General features: G+C 36.5%; 1 pseudogene; it reads left to right on the forward strand.

The window, feature by feature from the left end:
* Positions 1–3,840: 3,840 nt before the first annotated feature.
* LOC102418364 lies at positions 3,841–4,770 on the forward strand (annotated as a pseudogene).
* The last annotated feature ends 1,059 nt before the right edge of the window (positions 4,771–5,829 follow it).

Consider the following 5,829-nt stretch of genomic DNA (forward strand, 5'->3'; position numbering starts at 1 on the left):
GCCATGTGACTCTATCAATGGGTAGTGCAGCAGGCAGCTGAGTCACACCAGTTAACCTTACAGCGTGGCAGTGTGAGTCTGAGAAAGGCAGGTGAAATGGGACCCTAGGTGCTCTGTCCCCAAAGAACGTGGCTCCAGACTGTGCCTGAACAAATAAGATCTAAAGAGACAGTGTGAATCTGGGAAAGCAGGCTTCTCAGAGCTCGCATTCTAGCCCTATCTAATCTCTGACCAGACCTTTAAGCATCCACTTTCTTAAGGTGCTTCTGTGCCACCTCTCACATACATATATTGTGAAGATCAGTAATAATAACAGTAACAATTTCTATCATTTAATGACTTAATGAGTGGCTTTTATATGTATACCCTTAGTAAGTAGGAAACAAACAAACAAAAGCACCAAGAATGAGACTGAATGCATTTAGAACAAAAGCAATTTGTACAAAAGCAAGTTGGGCAACAACAACAAATCAATTCAAAATTAAATATTTTCTTCCACTGTTTTTTTTCCAGTGTTAGCAGTGTGACTACACCACAGTGTAGATTCATAAGCTTTTATGTGCTTTTAAGTATTTGTCCATGTTACAGATTCTGTTGTTGTTTGCCTATGTTTTATTGTCTTCACACTTCTAATTTACTTCCAGCTGAGTGTTTTTTTTCTCTTTGCTGTTTATAGTCATGAAAAGATGGTCATTGTGTGTGCTTTCGAGTAATACCTATTGCTGGGCATTTTGTTTGTTCTGATGAATCTCTTGTTATTGTCATTTAGCTTGTTCCAATTTATGTACTTATTCAAAACCTAGGATGCCTACAGTGGTTCAGAAAACCAGGACTAGTCAAAATAAGAATGACAAAACATAATAGAGACTGCAGTGTCCCCTGTGCCATTGTACTTGCAGAGATCCTGAGCATCTATATGTGCCAGACACTGAACTTGGCCCTGAGGTGATGGTAGTCACCCTGATAGGTGGGATCCTTGCCTTCAAGGGACTTACAATATAGTAACAAGAGATAGACTATAAATAAGTGAACACTCAAGATCAAGTGTAAATTCCACAAAGGATATCAAGCAACTTGATATGTTAGGGAGCTACTCAGTGTTTAACAATCTAACTGTGGATGGAAGAAGGATAATGTAATCAGATCTCAGGGCAAAGTATGCCAAGGACTCTTATAACAGTCTATCAAATATGAATTTTTACAAGAATAAATATGATGTAAGATTGGAAAAATTATTTGGGGGAAATTCTTTGAGAGCAATGAGGCAGTGTTATGGTTGAATGGTGTACCCCCAAAGATGTTAAAATTCTAACCCCCAGTACCTATGGATGTGACCTTATTTGGAAACAGGATCTTTGCAGACCAACAAGTAACAAGGAGATCATTGGGGTGGGCTCTTAACCAATATGCCTGCCTGTCTAAAAAGGGGAAATTTGGAAACAGAGACAGATGCAGAGAGGAAGAACACCATGTAAGGATGAAAACAGAGATCAAGGTGATGCATCTACAAGCCAACAAACACTGAAGATTGCCAGTAAACCACCAAAAGCCAGGGGAGACGTCTGGGGCAGATTCTTCCTCACAGCTCTCAGGAGGAACCCATTCTACCCACACCACAACCTCAGAAGTCCAGTCTCCAGTACTGAGACAATAAATTCCTCTTGATTAAGCCACACTGTTTATGGTACTTTGTTATGGCCGCCCTAGCAAACTAATATAAGCAGTGACCCCTGAATCCCAAGTGCTGTAATTGACTTTGTCCTGTACCTCAGTATGTGGCATAGTCTCAGAACTTTTCTTAAAATAACCCCCAGGCAGCCAGTGCAGTTCAACTGTACTGAGCTCCGCAAGGCAGAGGAAACTCACTGGGGTCACACCTTTGGAATTTTGTATTGTTTTGTGACAGGCAATAGGAAACCTTTTGGAAGTTTTGATGGGATAAGTAAAATGAAACAACATAAATTTTGCCCTCATTTTCCAGCTTAATGGTTGCTAGTAAACCCATGCCACCCCTCTCCACACCATATGGTTGATTTCACAGTGTCCCGTGAGCTGGTTTCTCTGAGTCTCCCCTGCCGTTAACTGGGAACTAATTGAGACCAGGAATCATATCATATAGTTACCCAGCACCTCTCCCAGTGCTGGTGTCTGGTAGGTGCTTGATAATGACCTGTTTTGTGGTAAATTTCATTATTTCCCCACTTTTTTATTTTGATATCATTTCATACTCTCAGAAAAAATTTCAAAAATAGTACTAAAAACTTTTATCTTCCTTTCTGCTTGTTCACAAATGATTAACATTTTGCCCTATTGGCTTAGTCATTTTTTTCCCCTCTCTATAAGCATACCATTTTTTCTGAACCCCCTGAGAGCAAATTTCAGTCATCAAGCCGCTACTCATGAAAGCTTTATAGTATATATTTCCTAGGAATAAAAGAATTATCCTATGTAAACATAGTAAAGTTATTTAAGTCAGGAAGTTAAATATTAATAAACACTTTTATTTACAGCCCATGTTCAAATTGTTCCAGTTGGATCTTTCTAGAATATTTTTTCTGAACCAGAGTCAATGAAAAATCACCCTTTTAATTTACTTGTCATCTCTTTAGTCTCCTTTAAATCTGGAATGGTTTTTTATCTGTTCATTGTCTTTCATATTAACATTTTTGAAGAGTATAGACTAGTTGTGTTGTAGAATATTCCTAAACTTGGAGTGTTTCATGCTTTCTAATGATTAGATTTAAGGTACACATTTTTAAGCAGAAATGTCATAGATCTAGTTGCATGTCCTTCTCAGAGCATTGCATTATGAGGCACAGAATGTCAATTGAATTGTCCCATTTTGGGTAATTTTAACTTTGATTTCTTGGTTAAGGTGATGGCTGTCATGTTTTTCCCTTTAGTTACTACTTTTCCTGTAATTAATAAATAACCTGTGAGAGATACTTTAAAATGTTTTGTGAATATGACATTCCTTATGAAATTTTCACTGGCAACTTTGAGCATCTATTGCCAATTCCTATGATTCCATTATTATTATGGTGATTGTACAATGGTGGTTATTCTGTTTCATCTATTAGCTGACATTCTGCTTTACCTTCTCCCTAAATGTTTGTCTGTTTATTTATTAATTTATTATTAGTGTGGGCTCATGTATTCTTATTTTGTTAAATAGAGAACTCATTAATATCATTATGTATTTTAGTGATAAAATTATCTCAGATTTGCCTCCCAGAAGCCACTTAAATCTCTATGTATTTATTTAATGATTGAATGAAGTGACATCTGAAGTGGGGCTTTGCTGATCAAATAGTAGGAAAGGCAAGTTCAGGAAAATGGAAACACATAAACAAAGAATGTAGAAACAGAATTTCATAATGTGGAAACTAGGTTTAATAGTACTATAATATTTATTAAGGTATATGGAACAGATAAAGAGTAGCTATGTTAGGAAAGAAAAAAGGAAGGAAGGAATGAAGGAAGGATGGAAGGAAGGAAGGAAGGAAGGAAGGAAGGAAGGAAGGAAGGAAGGAAGGGGAGAAAAGAAGGAAGGGAATAGTGATTAAGCAAAAACAACCTAAATGATGATCTTATTTTCTACCCCTTCACAAAGGAAGGAGGGGACAGCATTCTGTTTCCAAGGTCATCAGAGGAGCATATTCAGAGGGTGCCCAGAGGAAGAGGATAGAGGGAGGGCTTGGGATAGACGTAAGAAGCAGTTGAATTCTAAAAGTTTTTGAGAAGAGCCCTGGAATAGGAGTGCCCTTGGCTGCAGCTATGCAGGTTTTCATCGCTGTGGGGATGGTGGTGGAAGAAGTAAACCAAGATAACATTTCCAAGATGGAAAGTCCTTCAGACTCAGCTGTGATTTTACCTAGCACTCCACAGGCTGTGCCAATCTATCATCTCCCCATACAAGTAGTTCAAGAAAGCAACCTATGAGTGCAACACTTAAGAGAACGGTTGAGGAAAAATAAATTTTCATTTAATCCCTGTTACAGTGGTAAACCATCTTATAGTAGAGAATGAAGAAAATGATCAGAACTTTTTAGATAAACCATCATCATCAACACAATAAAATTGTTTGGAATTTCAAGATAACTTTAAACACATGGACAGTGAATTTGAAGAAAATTCATATTTGAAAAATACCATCAAGAATAATGATCAACATAATTTGATGATCAAGAATAGATCCAGAGACAAATGGCAGGAGAGGGGGTGGTTAGAGAGCAACCAAAGGACTTGTATGCATGCATATTAGCGTAACCAATGGACACAGACACTGGGCAGTGGGGGTTTGCCCGAGGTGGGAATGGCTTGGGGGGGGGTGGTCTAGAGGGGAAAAAAGAGACATACGTAAAACGTTAGACAATAAATAAATAAATAAACATAATTTAAAAAAAGAATATCAATGCAAGTGGATCTAAATCACTTGATACTGGCTCCTGCAGTGATCTCCAGAATGACTTTGATGAGAATCTTCCCCAAAGAGGATTAAATGAAGATAAGGCAAAATTGTTGAAACAGATTCAGGAGAAGACCTTTTTAGGAGGCTAAAACTTGTCAAAATGTATAGATCAAAGAATGATCTGTCTCAGTTACAATTGTTAATAAAGAAGTGGAGAAGCTGCAGCCAACTGTTGAGTTGCAGTCAGCTATGTCTGAGGAGAACAAGAAACTCAGCCTTATTCAGTTGATAGACCACTATGGGTTAGATGATAATTACTACACAGCAACAGCAATGAAGAAGAATTTATAGGTGTTTAATTCATAATTTTTTTCTCCAGAATATCTTTGAGAATGACAACTTAAAAATACGTATATATTTTAAAGGGAAGATATAAACCATTAGGGCTTAAAGTAGAGTATCTTGATGAACATCAATTTAGGGTACTCTGTGAGATAAATATATAAGTTCTAAAATGAAAATTTAGCACTTTAGATAATCTACCAAAGAAAATTTGACATTTAAAGATATGTGAAAAAAATTTAAATAATGTTTTAAAAAATAATTTGGGCAGTGTTGGAAGTCAGTTAGTTATAATATATTGTTTTGTTTATTATAAAAAGATGTTTTATTTTAAATGTTAAAAAATAGTTTAATCTGGTGAATGACTAAACCTAAATTGGTCTAAAATGTCTGCCTGTCTCCTAAGTTGATGAAACTTGTTTCCATCAATTTACCATATATTTCCATCTGTATGGTCTATTAGGTAATTAAACTAATGTCCAAAATTTAAAAATAAATAAATAAATAAAGGTTTGTGAGAAGAGCTTTCCAAAAGACTGTGAAAGGATGAGTTTTATGATTCTATGAGGACCTTCCTAGAGTTACTTTTAACAACACACTGAGGTCAAATGACCTTACAGACCAAGAGCTGTATGGAGTATTTCTAGAGGTTGGGTCAAGGTGCTGCCATGCCCCAAAGAGGCTCACAGATAACATTCCCACATTCAAGCAATTCAGAGTAACTAATCAATGGCTATTTCAGGAAAGACCAATGTGGACCAAAGTTGAGGGTTCTCTCTGAATTTTGTTAATTGCATGAGACACTCTCTTTCCAACAGAACTTTTGCATTATAGTATGCACTGAGAAGCAAAGAAACCCCCAAATAATTGAGAATAAATTTTCAGGAAGCATGGAAGGCAAAATGCTTATAGTAGATTACAGTTGGGTTGGATAAATAAAAGATACAGGCTACATATTTTCCCCTGTATTGTAAAAATAAAGGAAAAAAATTGTCTAAAGAAGGATACTTATATAAGGCATTGCAGTCTATGCTTTTATGTAGCCAATTATCAGGGTCAGCCAAAAGGTAAAAAAT

Source organism: Myotis lucifugus, unplaced genomic scaffold (assembly GCF_000147115.1).
Source record: "Myotis lucifugus unplaced genomic scaffold, Myoluc2.0 scaffold_112, whole genome shotgun sequence".
In the NCBI taxonomy this organism is placed as follows: domain Eukaryota; kingdom Metazoa; phylum Chordata; class Mammalia; order Chiroptera; family Vespertilionidae; genus Myotis; species Myotis lucifugus.